The sequence below is a fragment of the Antechinus flavipes genome, chromosome 1 (assembly GCF_016432865.1).
Source record: "Antechinus flavipes isolate AdamAnt ecotype Samford, QLD, Australia chromosome 1, AdamAnt_v2, whole genome shotgun sequence".
In the NCBI taxonomy this organism is placed as follows: Eukaryota; Metazoa; Chordata; class Mammalia; order Dasyuromorphia; family Dasyuridae; genus Antechinus; species Antechinus flavipes.
This window is the reverse complement of record NC_067398.1, coordinates 202,812,742-202,834,184: the sequence shown is the minus strand read 5'-3', so window position 1 is coordinate 202,834,184 and position 21,443 is coordinate 202,812,742.

Here is a 21,443-nt window from a genome sequence, read left to right as displayed (position 1 = left end):
GGAGCTATTTTGCCCAACTCTGTCAACACATCTGATAATCTAACTGAAATAGATGAATATTTACAAAAACATAAATTGTGCAGGTTAATAGAAGAGAAAATGGAATACTTAAATAATCTCATTTTAGACAAATAAATTGAACAAAGTCATTAATGAATTCCCTAAAAAAAAAAAAAATCCAGGGCCAAATGTATTCACAAGTGAATTGTACCAAACATTTATAGAAAAATCAATTCACATACTATATAAACTATTCAGAAAAATAGATAAAGAAGAAGTCCTGTCAAATTTTTTCTTTGACACAAACAGAGCACTAATACCTAAAATGGGAAAGGCCAAAACTGAGAAAAAAAAATTTATAAACCCATCTTTCTAATGGATATTGATGTAAAACTTTTAAAGAAAATATTAGCAGAGATTACAGCAACTTATCAGAAAAGTAATACATTATGACCAAGAAGCATTTATACCAGGAATGTGGGACTAGTTCAATATCAGAAAAAATTAACATAATCTATAATGTCAGTGACAAAATCAAGAGAAATCATATGATAGTCTCAATAAATGAGAAAACTCTTTTGACAAAATATAGTACCCTTTTCTATTAAAAACACTAAAGGCATATAGATAAAGGGTGCTTTCTTTAAAATAATAAAGCGGTATCTCTCTGAAACCTGCAGCAAGCCCTATTTGAAAAGGACAGGAGCTGGACACATTCCCATTAAGTACAGGGGCAAAACAAGGATGCCTATTATCACTGCTATTATTCAAGATTGCACTAGAAATCTTGGCTTTAATAATAGGAACAGAAAATAAATTAAATGAATTAGAGTAGGCAATGAGTAAATAAAACTATCACACTTTGTAGATGATATGGTAATATACTTAGAGAATCCTAGAAAATCATCCAAAAAGCAACTGGAAACAATTTACAGCTTTAACAAAGTTGCAGGATATAAAATAAATCCACACAGATTATCAGAATTTCTTTATATTACTGAGAGATTTCATTTAAAATCATTATAGACAAAATAAAATACTTGGGGTTCTATTTGTCAACATAAACCCAATAATTATATAAACGGAATTACAAAACACTTCTTAGAAAAATAAAATCACATTTAAACAACTGAAAAAATATCAATTTTTCATGGCTTGGTTGAGCTGACATGTTAAAAATGACAACTCTGCCTAAATTGATCTATTTATTCATTGCCATACCAACCAAGCTGCCAAAACATTATTTTATAGAACTAGAAAAAATAATAAAAAATGTATCTGGAATCACAAAAGGTCAAAAATATGAAGGGAATTAATGAAAAAAAAATACAAAGGTTGGTAGCTTAGAAGTACTAAAACTACATTATAAAACAGCAGTAATCAAAACCATGTGGTACTGGCTAAGAAATAGAGTGTTGGATTAGTGGAATAGATTAGATACATATTACATCATAATCAAGGTCAATAATAATCTAGTATTTGATAAATCCCCAAACTACAGCTTCTGGAATAAAAATTTAATATTTGATAAAAATTGCTGGGAAAACTGGAAAATAATATATGAGAAACTTGCCTTAGACCTACATCTCATACCCCATACCAAAATAAAGTCAAAATGCATACATGATTTGGGCATAAAGGATGATACCATAAACAAATTAAGAGAATAGGGGATAAATTATCTATCAGATCTTTAGAGAAGGGAGGAATATATGACCAAAGAAATTAAATTAAAATTAAATTTAAAAGTTTTTGCACAAACAAAACCAATAGAAACAAGATCAAAAGAAAAGTACAATGCTGAAAAAAAAATTACAGCCACTATTTCTAATAAAAGTGTCATTTCTAAAATACATAAAAATTGTGTCAAATTTATAAGAATACAAGTCATTCCTCAGTTGGTAAATATTCAAAGGATATGAACAGAAAATTTTCACATGATAAAATTAAAGTCTTCTATAATAATATGAAAAAATGCTCTAAATCACAACTGTTTAGAGAAATGAAAATTAATCAACTTTGAAAGGCTTGGTTCTTTTCAGTAATTCAATGATCTGCAGCAATCTCTGTAGACTTTGAACAGAAAATGTCATCTGCATTCAGAAAAAGAAGTAAGGGGACAGAATGTAAATCAACAAATCAACACATGTTAATTTCACTTGTTTTTCTGGTTTTTTTTTTTTTTTAATTCCCCAATGATTTCCCCTTTTGCTCCAGTTTTTCTCTCTCAACATGATTCACACAGCAGTATGTATTAAAAATAAATCAACTTACTACAAAAAACATAAACAAAACCAAAAACAAATTTTATTGGAATTGCCTTGGATAGTTGAATCACTGAAAAGAACCAAGTCTTTCATATCATTACATAATCTTACTGTTACTGTGTACAGTGTATTACTGCTTCTCATTGTTTCAGCAGCAGTTCATATATATCTTCCTTGGCATTTCTAAAATAAACCTATTCTTTTTTTTATAATAAGATAGTATTCCATTACCCTCATATATCACAACTTATTGAGTTATTCCCCAATTGATAGGCATCTATGCATTTTTTAAAATTCTTTACTACTACAAAAAGAGTTGCTACAAACATTTTTTGCATATGTTGACATTCCCCTCCACACTCCCTTTATGGTTTCCTTGTGATACTGTCCCAATGGTGGTACTGATGGGTCAGAGAGTATGAATAGTTTTATAGCTCTATGGACATAATTCCAGATTGTTCTCCATTATGGTTAGATCATTTTACAACTCCATCAACAATGCATTGTTATCCCAGTTTTTCTACATCCTCTCCAACATTTATCCTTATCTTTTCATGCCATCTTAGCCAATATGAGAGTCTCACCTGGTTCTAATACAATGTTGAATAATAATAGTGATAATGGCATTCTTATTTCACTGCTGATCTTCTTGGGAATACATCCAGCTTCTCTCCATTACAATTTTTGCTATTGATTTTAGATAGCTACTGCTTATTATTTTAAGGAAAATCTCCTTTATCCTTATGCTTTACAATGTTTTTGTTTTTGTTTTTTTTTATAGGAATGGGTGCTGTATTTTGTCAAAAAAGTTTTTTCTGCATCTATTGAGATTATCATATGATTTCTGTTTGTTTGTAATTGATATGATTTTTATTGTAATAGCTTTCCTGATACTGAATCTGCTATGCATTCCTGGTATAAATCCCAATTGGTCATAATATATTATCCTGTTGATAAATAGTTGTAATCTCTTTGCTAATATTTTACTTAAAAGTTTTGCATCAGTATTCATTGGGCAAAGAGGTCTGTAATTTTCTTTCTCTGTTTTGAGTCTTCCTAGTATGGATTTATTTGTGTCATAGAAGTAATTTTACAGGACTCCTTTTTACCTATTTTCCCAATTAGTATTTAAATTAATTATTGTTTAAGTGTTCAGTAGAATTCACTTGTCAATCCATGTAGCTCTGGGTTTTTTACTTGGGGAGTTTATTGATAGTTTGTTCAATATCTTTTTCTAAAATGGGACTACATGAGTAATTTATTTCCTCTTCTTTTAATATAGGCAATTTATATTTTTAAATATTCATAAATTTCAATTAGATTGTTAGATTTGCTGCCATATATTTGGGCAATAGCTTCTAATTATTTCTTTAATTTCTTTTTCATTGGAGACAATTTTATTCCTTTCATTTTAGATGCCATTGATTTGATAATTTCTTTTTTTTTTCTAATCTATTTAATCAATCAAAGGTTTATTTGTTTTGTTGTTTTTCCCCATAAAACCAGATCTTAATTTTATTAATTAGTTCAACAGTTTTCTTAGTTTCAATTGTATTACTCTCTCCTTTGAGTTTCAGAATTAGTCATTTGGTATTTAATTGGAGGTTTTAATTTTTCTTTTTCTAGCATTTTTAGTTACATGCCCAATTCATTAATCTCCTCTTTAGTTTATTCATGTAACTATTTACAGATATAAAATTTCCCCTAAGAATTGCTTTGACCATATTTTATAGGTTTTGGTATGCTGTGTTATTATTGTTATTTTCTTGGATGAAATTCTGAATTGTTACTGATGATGTGTTGTTTGATACATTCATTGTTTATAGTTAGATTGTTTAATTTCCAATTGGTTTTTAGTCTATCTTTCCCTGGTGCTTTACTGAATATAATTTTTATTGAATCATAGAAAATGAAGAATTTACTATTTCTATCTTTCTACATTTAATTGTGAGGATTTATGCCTCATGGCCAATTTTTATATAGGTGCCATGTACTACTTCTGAGAAAAAATATGTATTCCTTACTGGTCCTATTCAGACGTCTATCATATCTATATTTTTTTCTAGGACTCTATTAACATCTCTAGTTTCTTGTTTATTTTGTGATTAGATTTGTCTGATTCTGAGAGAGGAAATTTGAAATCCTCCATTAATATGGTTCTCTTGTCTATTTCTTTCTGTAATTGGCTTAATATTTTCTCTAGGAATTAGTTGGTCTACTACTTGGTGCATACATTTTTAGTGTAGTTATTACTTTATTATTTATAGTACCCTTGAATAAGATGTACTTACCTTTTGTATCTCTTTTAATTAGATTTGTTATTATTTTTCCTATATTTTAGATCAGAATTTCTTCTTTTCTCTTCTTGCTTCAGCTGAAACATAATCAATTCTTCTCCAGCCTTTTACCTTTACTCTGTATGTAACTGTCTGTTTCAAGTGTGCTTCTTGTCAACAACATATTCTAGGATTCACTTTTTCAATATACTCTGCTCTTTACCTCAGTTTTATGGAAGGGCTCTGATTTTTCTTTCACAACATGAATGATATGGAAATATGTTTAAAATCCTTGTACTTGTATAACCTGCATTAGATGAGTTGCTATTTTTGGGAGTGGGAAGGTAAAGAAGACAAGAGGACAATGGTACTCAAAATCTTACCCAAAATTAATGTTAAAAACTATATGTATATATGCATAATTTGAAAAATAAGTGGGAGAAAAGTAAAATATAAAAATACTCTAATCTAGTGATTCTATCTCATAGTAATATCATGAAAATAAAATTATATCATATATTTGAAAATTCTTTGTATATTATAGCGTTGTACCAATATATCTTAGAATTATAATCAAAGATTTCCAGAATTATTTTTGTTTCAATCTCTTTCAAATATGTTGTACTCTATATTATATTTCACAAATTTACCAGATGTCAGAGTTAAGAAGACTTTAGAAAACATCAAATACAAATTATTCTAAATAATAACAACAAAAATCTCCTAAAACATCCCTGAAATGTTTTCATTTATCCTTTATTTGAAGATCTTTACTAAGGTCTTTACTAAATGTGAATCCACTTCCTCTTTGAAGTGACTCATTTGATTTGTACAGTACTAATTTCTTGAAAGGTTTTATTCTACCACCTCTTTTCATTAAATATAAAATTAAGATTTTTATATTTAAAATTTCTATCCATTTCTCCTTATCAATACCTTTTCTCAAATATGGTATCCATAACTGGACATGATACTCTGGTGTTGTTATGGTTATGAGTTGTATAATGAGAAGAGTATCTTGCAAAAACAACTCAACCTTCCTTATTAATTTAATATCATACTAGTTTTCTTAAGCTGTTCTATCATACTACTGACTCTTTTTAAGGTTACAGTTTCCTTAAATACTAAAATATTTTTTTCAGAAGAATTACTGTTTTTCTCTCCCTCACTATGTTCTATTTTTGATGTTATTTTTGGAACTATAAAATTTAATATATACCTATTAAATTTCACTTTTAAAGATTAAATCTAAGCTGAAAACCCCCATAAGATCTGTCATTTAATGTGTTAGCTATCCCTCCTAACTTGCTATAAACTAGAAATTTGACATGTATCACATCATTGTAATAATGCCTTTCATTAAGCTAAAACAGAATAGAATCAAATATAGATCTCTGAAATGTTCCACTAGTGATTTACAAGTTAATCAAATTATCAATGAACTATTCTTTGGGTCTAGACATTCAACAAATTCCTAATCTACCCAAAGATACAATTATCTATACCATGTGTTTATCTCATATGCTTCTAAAATCTGAGCAAAGTATATCACAGCATGACCCTGAGCTGTCATTTGGGGAAAAAAAAAGCAGGTGGTAGTGAGGTTTTAATCTGGAATAACTTTTGGCTGTCATTGTTCTTATTACTCATGCTACCTGTTTTTTGAATAACCCTAGATATTCTATTCCATTTTTGATATTCTATTCTTTTTTCTCTATTCCAGATATTCAATATGATATCAGAATGAGAAATTTTGTTAGCAGTAGATGATTTTATTATGTATAAGACTGCCTGAGGCATATGGAGGTCAATGGACTTGCTTAAGCTCATACACATAATGTCAGAGAAAGGATACTGCTTTACTATCACTTTGAATTTACAATCCACAAATTGGTAGGGGATCAAAATCAATTTCAACCTTATTATTCTTTTAAAAATATGTTGTGGGAGGCAACTAGATGGCAGAGTGGATGAAGCACCAGTCAAGCGGACTTGAGTTCAAATCTGACCTCAGACACTTAACTTAACACTTCTTAGCTGTGTGATGATGGGGAAGTCACTTAAGACCAATTGCTGTAGCAAAAATATATTGTGATAAATGAAAATTCTAAGAAAGAGTTTCTGGTAAAGATGATATTAAAAAAAAAAGTAATCTAGCAATCAATATATTGATGGTCAATCTTTTCTCTCAGTAACAAAAGACCACAAGTGAGATCCTGAAATGCCTTAAATCCCTTCTGAAAAGAAACTCTCCAGGCAAGTGAAACTCAGCCCTAATTTGTGAATATCTAAGGAGGTCTGCTTAGAGTCTTTTTTGTACCTTAATTATGAGACTCAATGGCCTCAAGACATCATTATAGAGGAAGCCATTTCCATCTGGATCTCATCAGCTAGTTTTCTCTCATAGTCTAGGTTCCTCTAAAGTGCAATGGAGAGAATCAAGGACAGCAGTTTCTTTTTCAGGAAAAGGCTGACTCAGATTCAGTTCTATTCAAAATATAAACAGAAATTAGTTCTCCTAATTTTGTAAAGTTCCAGCCAAAGAGTAAAAGACTTGAGGGCCAAGAGAAAATCTCATCACTAAGCCATGCCCTTCAGAGATTCACTGATCTTTTCAGTGAGTTGAGTTTTAACAGAAATAAAAGAAAAGGCAGATCACAAATTAATGATTAGTTATTGATGTAAGAAAAATGTTATTAATATGAGAGTGATGAGTTGCAAATGATGAGGTAGAAGAAATGAGGGAAAGGGAACCCATACTAGCAATGGGATCCCCTTGGCTGGTAGCAGGTTTTGTGAAAGAATTCGCAAACCCCAATGAATCCAAGAATGAGGTTTGTGGCAGAGAATGGGTTTTATTTTCACTAAGAAGCCAGCTTGCTAGGAAGACAGACATTTTAGTGGGCAAGGAATATAGCAAAGGTGGGTTACACTGAGAAGAAAATATCTTCAGCAGTGGGCATGATGCTGTTCAGACTTCTTTGAAGATAGGTTCGACAAACTTTGGTTACATTGGGTACACCATGATCTGGGGACTGGGATGCAGTTTGACACTCAATAGAGAACTGTTGATTATGAAATCTCCAATTGAATGAGATCACTTAATTGGAAGTTTGAGCCACTCAATGTTGATTATATTCCAGGACTAGATTTCCAATTGAAAAGAGATAACTTATCTTGGGAGTTTCCATTATGGACAGAAGGGTGTGGCCCCTCCCAAGAAGCTGGGAGAGTTTGAGACTCAAGAATTTCCCCCCAAAAGGGTTAAGTTTCAGGCCCTCCTCAAGAGGTTAAAGGGGACACAATTTACATCAAGAATAATATTAATTTCATCAAATGTGTAGATATGTCTTTCCCTCTCTGCTTCTGTAGTTCTCTCTATTTGTCTATCTTTCTCTTCCCTTCCCCTTTCCTTCTTTTTTTTTAAATTTTAAAAATAGAAAAATAAATTTTCTTTTTTTTTAATATCTTGAGGCAGTTCTCTTATTCTCCATACTGTTTTAAAGGTTACTGAAAATGCTTTAACAATCATGTTTATCACTATAGTATTCTAGTATATGGATCAGCAAACTTTAATATACGGAAAAAATGAAGGATTTTCTTACTACTTTCTTCTTTTTTATTCGGGGTTATTATTTCTTCTACTCCACATCCCCCAAAAGGCAGCTGGGTGTAGATTATTGATAGTCTTAAAGGAAAAAACAAAACAAAACAAAAAAAAAAAAAGTTAATTCAAGTCCTACTTCTAACATATTGACTGTGTGATTCTGGGAAAGATACTTAATCTCTTGTATCTTCAGAGAATCCTCTAAGATTATAAATTTCAACTAAAACAGTGATCTATTTTGGTAGAATAAGTTTCTCATAGAGAACTTCCAACTCCATTGGAATCACAAGTTAATCTCATTCCACTATTCATTCTTTCTTCTACTAAAGTATAAGATCTGTGGTATATATCATTCATATCTATGTCATTTTGTTTAAAGGATTTGAATTGAAAGCATATACCATATTTAAGAAGTTAATGAGAGTTTCAGCATCATCAATTTGTCGTGATGTTGCAAAATCTTTACTACTTACAAATGATGAAGATGAAAAAATTTCATCTAGTTAATTCAATGAATAAGTCTTTTTAAATAGGAGCAAAATAGTAAAATACAATTATTAAAATCCAAAGTAGTTGTATAGTTATTATTTGTATTTTTTTACTTTTTCTTTTTTCTTTCTTTCTTTCTTTCTTTTTTAACAATCCTCTCCCTGCAGAATTCTATTAGCTCCCCATTCTTTATTGCCCCAGGGAGTACTTTGACTTCCATTCTGTATACAACTTCTCTCCTTAAAACCACTCTAGCTAACAATGAATTTGTTGGGGAAATATTCACCCTACCATTTCCCTCAACAAAGAAATGGGACAAAAAACCATTTGGGATATGATATAAAAATCTTATCTGCTGAAACTATTTCATGCTGAGATTGGATGGAAAACTGGCCTTGTCTTAGGGATTCAACTTGAAGGGGTAATGAGCTTGAGGGCTCAGAAACTGGTAGCTTCTTAGAGCAGGATTCATCAATCTACAATTCTAGGTGAAATGTGAATTAATTTCAAGATATGAAAGTGATCCTCCCTATGAAAATGTGAAAGTGAACATAAGAGTTTAAAGCAATTTCAGAGCATTTCTATATCTAGGAATAATAATTTAATAAAATTATGAGTAAAATTATCCAAAAAGATATATTTTAAAAATATTTCCCTTCATCTATGAGGATTTGAATAATACCTGTCACATAGTAGATGGTTAATAAAGATATTATGATTGATCTGTCTTGCAGATGTCTATCTTCAAAGGTTATCCAGTTGTATTTGTCTTCCACTAGATTTTAAACAAATGACAAAATGAAAAGGATTTGCAGACATTCATCTTCACAATCACTTTCAAAATGTGGGAAGTTACAATGTAGGTAAAGTTTCCACTAGGTCAGGAGACTGAATAATTCCTCAGGGCAATATTTATAAGGGGAAATTACAGTGGAGTTTGCAGAGTGGAGGGCAGTTGGATTGCTTCCAAAACAATTAATTCTCTGTAGGATTGCAAGTGAATTCATTAGAATTGTGTTGCCTTGGAGAAACTGGGAAAGGTTTCAGAAACTGTCATTTGGATTCAATGCTTTTGGAAAGTTGAATGAGCAGATAAAATAAATTATGACTATTTCTAAATTCTCAGTTAAAATTCAAGCTGATCCTGGATAAGATAGCTATGCTGAAATAATAATGTGTCTTATTCATCTTTATAGAATTGTGGAGTTGGTTTTATTTCTATATATTCAGCAATCTAAAATCACAGAATTTCAGACAAGATGATTTAAGGAATAAAATAATTTAATACCATCATTTACTGTAGCAAGAAGCAATTGAGGTCCAGCTGAGTGATTTACTTTTCCAAGGACATGTGATGAGTATAAGGCCAAGCCAGGAAAATAAGACCAGATCTCCTCACTTTTGATTTTAGTACTTTTCTAATGAGAGAATAAGTAAAATAGGTACTTTGTTCATTGGTTTACGTGTGTGTGTGTGTGTGTGGCAAATGGACATATTAATAATAATTACAATCATGATGATGATGATAATAATAATGGCTAGTATTTATATAATACTCACTAGGTTCCAGGCCTTGTGCTAAGCATTTTAAAAATGTTATTTCATTCGATCATCTCAAAAATAATGGGAGTTTGGTGCTATTATCACCTCCATTTTATAATTGAAGAAACAGAGCAATTGCATAGCAAGAACAAAGTAGGAATTGGAAAACATCCTTAGTATAAGATCTACTGTTTTCTAGTACCAATTTGAAATACACACACACACACACACACACACACACACACACACACACAGTTAATGTCTGTGTCTTTTTTAAGCATCAGATCTTAACACTTTTTTTTTTCTGTTTTAAGAAAAATACAAATTTTTGTCATTGGAAGCTTTGATTTCATTTAAAAAATTTACATATAATTATATGTATTTGTTATTCTCCTTTTTTCTACTCTTTTAAAAAAAATCCTATTCTAAGTTGAACAATTCTAGTTAATTCAATAAGTACTTTTTTATTGATAAATTTGTGTGTTGCCAGCATAATTTTAGGTGGAAATGGTGTTCTTTACCAGGAATTCTGTGAATAAACATTTGTACTGCACATCACAGTTTGGAAATTGTTTTATATGTGCATTTTTTTTAAACCATGTGAAGGGTAATATATGACAAAACTGTTAACTTTTAAAGATGTGAATGATTTCTAATGAGCTATAGTAGATCCTATTATTCTCCAAATTTGCAAAACATGTAAACTGCATTATGGTGCAATCGTGAGGATCATTAAATTGAAGGTCATCTAGTGTGAAACATAGAGGCACATTGTGGACTTGAATTGTGCAGAATTATTCAATTATTGAATCATGAAATTGTTCAAAATGAAATCATAGTAAGTACATGTGATGTGAGGATAAGTGAGTGAAAGATAACCAAAAGGGTAAAAAAAAAAACAGTCTATTGAAATTCAGTCTAGTCTTCTTCAAAACTCTTCATATATGGTATTTAGGCAAGAAAAAGATCCTTCAACATTTAACATGTGGTTAGTACTCCTTGCACTTGGTTGAGCAGTAAGGATGTGAAGTTGGTCAGACATACTGTCCAGCCTCCACCATTGGTAGTATTACTCTCAGTAAGGGAAGTTCCTGTCCACTGAAGGTAGCAGTGTAAGGGACAGTCAAGTTGGAGCCCATGATGCTGAGGTTTTGCCCATACAAGATCAGCAAACTGTTGAGTGACAGTTAATACAGGATGACATTGCTGTAGCAAAAAAGGTCTTCTAAGTTCCAATGTAGTAGTACTGGAAGGCACACAAATCAAATCAGTGTGATCAGCAAGAGGAGAAGTGCAGTGCTGGTACAAGCAGTAGAGTTGGAAGCCCAAGCAGATGTAGAGGTAATAGTAGCAAAGGACCCAGGATTCCTGGCAAGCCTTAACTATTGGAGGTGGTCAGAGTTCTGAACAATAGAGGACATAGCTTCTGCCTCCACATCCAGATGGTCTACTCCTTCCCAAGAAAGTAAGGGCAAAAGTTGGCAGTTTGAAGTAAGAGGAGAGTATAAAGGTTGTGGGGTCACTCAGAAAGTGAGTTTGGTCAACAAGAAAAGATTTTGGCTGGGTTGGGCTGGTCTGAGCTGATTTGTTTCTTCACAACTGAAAGCCCTACTTGTCCCTTTGGGAATTGTTTGGGGAAGTATGGATAAACAGCAGACTAGAGGTGTAATCCTTATGGGAAAATGTTAGGTACTTGTCATTTTTGGCACTTGTAGAATCTTCTAGAATCAATTAATGATGAATACTAAAGAATCACTGTATTTAAGAATAGCTTTATGCTCAATGATTTTAATGAGGTAGTATATTAAGGGTAGTGGATGAGAATCATAAAAATTATATGAGAAAGCATCATTTTAAGGGTGAGAAATAAAAACTCAATGACATAAACTAAACAGAAACCTTACATATTATGAATATTTTATTAAAGAAGTGACTTGAAAGTTCTAATAACAGGCATAAAATATCAAAACAAGAGTGCATTATTTAAGTTTATTGAAATGAAGAAAATAAAGAGAGTCACATGAAGTAATGATTAATAAAAACAAAGTAAAACAGTAGGTAAGGATCTATCATGTCCATATCTACATAAATAGAATTCCATGTCTTTTGGAGAGCTCACAAAAGCTGTGATACTAGTATGATCTCTGGTGAAGGGAATCTGAATCCAGCAGGATCTGTCTTATCAGAGTTGAGAAAGAAGACAGAATCAGGTACTAGTTGGAAAATTGCAAGAAGATGGGGATGAGATAAAGGTTCACAGGATATATGTGGCTATCTCTGGGCTTTTCTGAAGGCTAGAGAACAATTTGGTATCTGGTATCTTTTAATGTTTCCAACAGATAACAAAGTCAGTTAGAAGCATTTGAGTATCTCTCCATGGGATCCCAGCAAAAAGGTTTGAAATTACTGGTATCTCTGACATCCAGTCAGTCAAGGCTGTAATTCTAATTTGGTGATTTTGTAACAAATAAATAGAGACTAAGTTGTGTTCAGCATCCCCTTTGTATCATCAGGAGATAAAAGTAGGAGCTAAAGATTTAAACAAAGAAAGAAGTTTAATCCCAGTGGTAGGCCTAGTTCATTCCCTCTGATCTGGGTAACAGAAAAGGGCAGCCTGGAAGATTAGAAAGCAGTTTGTCTTTCCCCAATCAAAAACTATGGCAGAGTAAGGGCAGCAATACTAAATAGCTGAGCACACAATTACAGCCTAAACACAATATTTTAAAATGTGAGACAAGAGACAACCAGGCCCCGGCACAAATTCCCCATACTGGAACTAAAACTATGCATATTAGCAAAGAGAAGAAAATTTTAAACAAAATGAGGAATTATTATAGATTAGGAGAAGCCTAGAAGACAAATCCAGAAGAAGAAAAAAACTACTATATAGTATGTATAAGTAAAACCTTAGGGTGGGAAATCACTTATTTATAAGACTCAAAGTCAGGATAGAAGATAAAAAGTTAAAAAAAAAAAAAAAATAGAATCCTTTAGGAGGGAGGATAGACACAGAAAGAGAACAGAGAAAGGAGGAGAGGAAGCTGGAAAGAACAGAGAGAGAACAAAGAAGGGAAAAACTTTAATCATGTAATGAAAAAAGTGATATACAAACAAATGCAACTCAATTTCATAACATGAAAAGAAATAACATATAACTATCTAAAGGAAGAAAAATTAGAAAATGTAGGTAGCTATTACCAAAAAATAAGGAAAGAAAGAAAGAAAGAAAGAAAGAAAGAAAGAAACACTTGGTAAATAGATTGATGAGATATAATTTAAGACCCGTCATGATTTTTTTGTTTGTTTTGTTTTGTTTGTTTAAAACAAAGTAAACAACTCAAAATCAATTAGAATTTTTTAAAAAGAACATGGTAAAAATAAAGAGAATATACTTAACATCACCTGAAAGAAACTCTAATTGGAAACATCTGCCAGTGTAATATCTCATAACTAGGGCTTTTATTGCAAAGCAAAAAGAAAAAAAAAATGCTACTAGCAACCACAAAGAAATCATTCAAAGAACTAGAGTGAGTATCATGCAAGACTATACTGCACTTTTCACAAAGTAAAAGAAACTTGGAATATGTTATTTAAAAGGCAAACTAAAAAGGTATTTTGAATACTTTATTCTATAAAATTGATTAAGATTATGTAGGAGGAAATGAATTTTTAACAAAAAAAAACTGATTCAAAGATTATTAATTAAAAGAACAAATGTGACTTTTACTTTTGAAATGGAAATGCAAAATACAAGAGAAAATTGGAAAGGTATAAAGATTTGAACAATAGAAAGAGTAAATAAAATTTGCATACTTATATAGGTAGAAGTGTACCTTCAGAATGGCAGTTTTCAAAGGTAGCAGAAAGAAAAACAAAACAAAACAAAAAAAAAAAACAAATGTAGCATCTAGAGATGGTTTTCTTCTGTTGTTATTGTTGTTGTTTTGGCTTTTAAAAGAGTAAAGAAAAAGAAGATAGAATAAAATAATAAGGTATGAAAGAAATGAGAAAGAAGAGTGAAGAACATAAAATTTAAATTAAATTAAATTAAAAATATTATTATTTAATGATTGATTATATTCTGTAATTTTCCCTGTTCTCTATTTTGTCAATCCTCTTTTTTCATTTCTAGAGTTAACCTCAAGAATATGATCTTTCCTAGTTCAAATTGCCTTTAAAACATGCCTAAAAGGGAATGCTATTTTCATTTATGCATTCAACCAGCTTAATCTGAAACATGCTTGTTGGTTGCATATCCCAACCAGCTTAATTTGGGTGCTATCCTCCCTCCCTCCAGAATGACAATTCTTCTGCCCTTACCTTCCTTGGAGCAATTATGAGAAAGTTTGATCTCCCCTTGATAGAGATTAAGCCAGTGGGTCTGTTCTCCTGGCCAAAATTATAAGAGGTAGATGAGCTCCATAAAACAATTAACACTCCTTAATTGTCAGAGAGGGATATAAATACTAACAAACTTTTTTTTTTTTTTTAAGCTATAACTAATTGTAATGTTCCTCAACTACTCACATTACAGGGGGAAAATGGGGAGAGTGTGCAAACATGGCTAAAAGGTGAGAATGAGGGAAGCACACATTGTATAAATCTTATTTTTATCTAAATTGGAAAAAAATAGTGTGTTCAACATATACACACAAGAGTTTGATGAAGAAAATGTATATTATTTGCTCATACATATATACACACATACAAAATTCATGTATCCCTAGTGTCACACATTGCTTTGGTGTGTGTGTGTGTGTGTGTGTGTGATGTGTGTGTATGTGTATGTACAGACAGACAAGCATCTGTAATGCATACAATTTTATAGCTCTAAATTTATATCTTCATATTTATGTATGTATGTATACTATATATACAAATATTCATGGGTATAAATCTATACAAACACCAATATATTTATATGTATATATGTTTGTATAGAAATATAAATGTTCACATAAAAACACACCAGTGTGCCTGCCTGTGTGTGTATTTTATCCTTCTAAAAGGCTAGTAAGTTTTCTTGAAAAAAAGTAGGCAAACTATCTTATATCATACTAATTGAATTTTATCTCTGATATACTATAAGACATTTCTTCTCAACAGTCTTCAATTATCTTATTTGTAACCATCTAAACAAAATGAAAAAGGAAGTTGAATAATTATCTTGAGAAAAATATCAATATAGAAATTCAATATAAGTAATCTCTTTCATTTTATATAACTTTTTCCTCAGTAACAAGCTTTAAATTAATTGTGTAGATGATTCCCTCTGTTGTTCATTTAACTTTGTTTCTTTTTTTTAATATAATTTATTATTTTTTATTATAGCTTTTTATTTACAAGTTATATGCATGGGCAATTTTTTTAGCATTGACAGTTGCAAAATATTTTTTTTCCAATTTTTCCCTTCCTTTCCTTCACCCCCTCCCCCAGATGGCAAGTAAACCAATACATGTTAACTATGATAAAGTATATGTTAAATACAATATATGTATACACATCTATATAGTTATTTTGCTGCACAAAAAGAATTGGGTTTTGAAATAGTGTACAATTAACCTGTGAAGGAAATCAAAAATGCAGGTGGGCAAAAATAGAGGGATTGGGGATTCTGTGTGGTGGTTCACACTCATTTCCATGAGTTCTTTCACTGGGCATAGCTGGTTCAATTCATTACTGTTCTATAGGAGCTGATTTGTTTCATCTCATTGTTGAAAAGGGCCACGTCCATCAGAATTGATCACCATTATAGTATTGTTGTTGAATTATATAATGATCTCCTGGTCCTGCTTATTTCACTCAATATCAGTTCATGTAAGTCTCTCCAGGCCTTTTTGAAATCATTCTGCTGGTCATTGCTTACAGAGCAGTAATATTCCATAACATTCATATACTACAATTTATTCAGCCATTCTTCAATTGAAGAGTATCCACTCAGTTTCCAGTTTCTGGCCACTACAAAGAGACCTGCCACAAACATATTTGCACATACAAGTCCCTTTCCCTTCTTTAAGATCTCTTTGGGATATAAGCCCAGTTGTAACACTGCTGGATCAAAGAGTATGCATAGTTTGATAACTTTTTGAGCATAGTTCCAAATTTTTCTCCAGAATGGCTGGATGTGTTCACAATTCCATCAACAATGTATCAGTGTCCCAGTTTTTCCACTTCCCCTCCAACATTCCACTTTATCTTTCCCTGTCATTCTAGCTAATCTGACAGGAATGTAGTGTTATCTCAGAGTTGTCTTAATTTGCATTTTTCTGATTAATAATGACTTGGAGAATCTTTTCATATGTCTAGAAATAATTTCAGTTTCTTCATCTGAGAATTGTCTGTTCATATCCTTTGACCATTTTCCTAGATCTATTTTCCAAGTCTGTTCTTTTTCTAAGTAGATATTTAACGTTTTTTCTATTTTTTGTTTTGCTTGACTGATTCTTGATGTCTCAAAGAATCATTCATTTTTATTTGTTCAGTTCTGATTTTTAATGAGTTATTCTCTTCATTAGCTTTTTCTAAACTTCTTTTTATATATGTCCAATTGAGTTTTTAAATGAGTTATTTTGCTCTATGGAATTTTTTTTTCCATTTCACTAATTTTTTTGACCAAGTTATTTTCTTTTTCCAATTCACAATCCTACTTTCCTGGGAGTTCTTTATCTTTTCCAATTCACAAATTCTGTTTCCCTGGTAGTTCTTTACTTTTTATGATTCACATTTCAGGAAGTTGTTTTCTTCTTCCACTTCACTCAAGTTTTCTTTTAGTGAGTTATATGCCTTTTGCGTACTTTCTTGCAGAGCTTCTCTTTCTTTTCCCCATTTTCCTTCTAGCTCTCTTTTAAGAGAGCTTCTCTCTTCTTTGCTGAGCAGCCAACCTGTGGTAGAGTCCTCCCTGCAAATTCTCCACCTGCAGAGACTGACACGATCCTGGTCCACTCAGTGTGCTAACCTCTGTGTGCTGCCTCCTTGCCTGCACTGGCCTGTTCTCCCTGATCAAGACAAACCTTTTCTGGCAATCTTTCAGATTTTCTTTGACTGGTAATTTGTTGTACTCCCAATATTCGTGGATTTTACTGGTCAAGCACTATTTTTGAGGCTGAATTTGGTAATTAGTAGTGATGGTAGAAGGGGAGTTTAGAATAACATGTATCTCTTATCAGCCATCTTGGCTCTGACACCCAAAATATATAAAAAATTCCTGTCCCTTTGACAGGAATCAGCTTTTGCATTTCTTTGTATCTTCTATGCTTAGCAAAGTGTCTGGCACACAGTAGTCACTTAATAAATACTTAATGACATTAATTGATATTTAAGAGTAACAATAACACAAATACATAATACAGAAAATCAAACTAAATGTACTAAGTGCTGCTTAGAGAGATTTAAGAAGATTCATATCTTCATTGATCCAATTCACTGAATTACTACTTAAATTTTTTTCTTTGTCTCTCTCTTTCTGTGTCTCTGTCTCTCTCTTCATGCACATGAGTTTATGCATATGTGTCCATCTTTTTCTCCCTGTTGGTCTGTTTCTCTACCTCTTTCTGTTTTTCTATCTTTCTCTCTGTATGTCTCTTTCTCCCCACACATCTGAAAAGAATAGAAATAAAACACTATCTCTACATATTTTGGATAGTAGACTCCTTGTTTTAGAACTAGAAGGGATCTTAGAGGTTGCTGGTTTTAGAGGTGAGGAACCTTAGACACAAAGAAGTTGATAACTAGAAATGTGACATAGATTTTTTTGAGGTCTCAGGGACCAAAGCAGTATCTGAACCCAAGTCCTATGTACCAGCATTTTTATGGGAATGAGATGGAATTTTGCCCAGTGGAAAAAAAATGGAAGGAGATCTGCCACAAAGAATCTTGAATTTTGTAGTACTCCTCTGGGTTTACTCTCTCAGCCCTGAGTTCAGGTCAGTGCTCACCTATATCATTCTTATGTATAGTAGGAACCTTAAGGAGTTAAAGATTGGAATACTCTTGAATTTCCTTATATTAAATTTTTAAACACTATTCCATCTACTATCAATCACCAATGATTATTGTTATAATATCATTTGCCAGGAATTATTAATTTCTCTGATATCATTTAACTCATAACAGATTAGAATCATTGTTAACATCAATTAGCTTTTGACAAAAGAATGTTCACTGAAGAAATGTATCAAGCACAAAAAGATAAAAATATTCCACTGAACTAGGACACATCCCTTAAGAAAATGGGCTCAAACTTAAAGTAACTTTTATAAAACTAAATTCATATATGAATACAACATAGTTGATGGATGGATAATTTTCTTAATTTTAGGGTATAGTATCTCTGCAGCAAGATTGAAATACTCCTGGACAAGTTCACTCAGGTCTCTTCTCTTGCCTGAATTGGCCTTTCATTGAGATCTATAGATCTCAATGCTGCTATAGATTCTAAAGCTCTTCTACAAAATACAGTTGTGGGACCTCAGGTGGTTCTTTCAAACTTTCAAAGCACACAAAATCCTAGCACATTATATCTCGGAAAGTTCATCTGCCTAATATCCAAGAAAAAAATCTCAATGGCCCCCAACAACAGATGCTTAAAGAACTGGGCTAAATTATGTTACATATACAGTTATAGGAGATATAAATCTCTCCTAATTCATTCATTGATTTAGAAATGTCAGATGACATTTATCCAGTTCTTAGAATGAAGTAAGAATGTTATAATATGTAAAACTGTGTTTTATTTTATTTTTATGCATCAAAATGATTATGTTTTCTAAAAGTATTTTCCATTAAATGTAAGACAGTTGTATTTTTCAGGGGAAAAAAATTCCACATGATCTGAATATTGACAATCATTACATTAAATACAAGAGAAGACAAGTCGATATTGTGTACCATGTAAATCCTTTTCCATTTAAACAATCTTTTGTAACCAATAAAAAAACAAACTTGATTATTAAATATTTGACAAATGAAAAAAATGTTTGATTATTTTTTCCAACTCAAGCTTCTGGCATTACATTTCATTGTATTCTTTCTACTACTACCAACACTTTACTTTTCTTGTTTTCTAAATACCTTTTCCTAACTTTTTAAAATAAATTAGAATTATTTAAAATAAAAATTAGTTTCACCTATGAAGCTTTTAAAGTAACAGGTTAAGAAAAACAAAAAGACAAAATAGCAGGAAAAAGAATGATAAATGAAAATTTAGTGTCAATTATCACTTTTCTGAGATGACTTTTTAATGTCTAAATTGACAGACATTTCATAATTAATATTATCTTTTATTTCAAAAAAAATGGAATTGTATATTTTGCTTTTTTCCAGAATTAAGCAAAAGTCAGATCAAGATAACATGAAAAATAGAGATAAAAGGCTTGGTATGGTACAATGATTATGAGGTTTATTATCAGATGATTTTATCTTAAGGTGTTTATTTGTGACAACTAGGTAATTAATCTTGGTCAAGTTATTTAACTTCTCTGGGCCTCAGTTTTCTTATTCACAAAATTGCTTTAGGTACTTCACAGCTGTAAACTCTTTTGATCTGTTCTTACAACAAAATAAAAAGAAATCAGATACAGAGGTAGGATGAAAATTGAACTTGAAGCAGAAATGCTAATGATAAGATTTTTGACAAATCAAGTTTCCTCTCTGACCCTCAATTTCCATATCTATAATATTGGACTAACTCACAAGATTATTATGTGGTGTATTGTTCATCCTGCCATCTAGGGGAGGGAGTAGAGGGAAGGAGGAGAAAATTGGAACAAAAGATTTGTCAATTGTCAATGCTGTAAAACTACCCATGCATATAACTTGTAAATAAAAAGTTATTAAAAAAAAAAAAAGATTATTATGTGAGTTGAAGTACATCATACATGTACATCCTTTTAGAATCCTAAAATGCTTTGTAAAAAACACTATTTGATATCCTTTCTATAGTCATATATGTGTGTGTTATAAATATGTATATGAATGTATATACATGTGTATATAGAAAGTCTTTGATTTTTCTTTCCAAAAAGATATCGGACCTGAAAACATCCATAGTTTTCATCAATTATATTTTAGTTGGTTTGCTATACAGATTTATTTGGGATTTTAAGCCATACACTTTAGCTATTATCTAGTCTGAGATGACCCCAAATTTGCCAAATTTGTGCATATGTGTGTATGTAAATCCAACCCTAAAGAAATAAAATAAAGTATTTAAAAATATAGTTTTTTTTTTTTTTCCTATAGTTTGTTCTGTGTTCCATTCAATCTAAATAGGTTACCATAGGTATCTCCATTTAAGGCTGAATCTCTTGCTGACATTTTTTGTAATAACTTTTATTTATTATATGATAATATGTGAGGACAAGTTTAGCATTTCAGGGTATTAAAGTGGTTATAATTCTTCTATATCCTAGCACATGGTGCATTTTCATAATATGTTGTAAAGTTACATTATATTGTTAAAAATTATTTTTAGTACTCTCACAGAAAACATATGCCTTTTAGACCTAAATGCTCCATTGTTCAGTTCTCCATTTATATTTTTATGTTGCGATTTAATTTCACAATTTTTTTGCTTTACTTTTATGAATTTAGATCCTATTACATTTGGTGTATAATGTTTAAAACTTAAAGCTTCATTGTCAATTGTACTTTAATCCCAACAAAGTTTTCCTCTTCGTTCCTATTGACACTGTAATTGCATTTTTAAAAAATCTGATATCATGATTAAAATTTTAGGGTACTGTGTTCATAACAAATAGCAAAAAATATTCTAGACTTGCTTTTAATTCTATATGTTTTTAATCTTGAAATCTATTACTCAAGCACCTTCAGAGGAAGGACTGCCTTTTTTCTTTTCTTTGTTTCCCTAAGTTAAAAACATTGCTAACCACATAGTAGGTATTACATAAATACTGTTTGTAGGATGACAAAAGCAATTCTTTTTCATCCATTATGGTATTCTAACTCAATTGCGTTGTTTGAATTCATTCACATTTAAAATAACAATGTTTGACTATGTTTTCTTACACTTGTTTTTGCAGTTGATATTTATTTCATGTCTTTTTATTTCAGAACTTTTGTCCCTTAAATTAGATTTAAGTTGGTTTATATTACTTCAATACTAAACACTTACCAAAGAATGTGCTTCTTTCTCCTAATTGCCTCTCCTATCCTTTTTTTTAAATTCAACTAAACAATTCATTTATTTTCTTTTATTCTTTATTTTTCGATCTAGTTATACTCATTTCCTCCCTTTTGATTCTC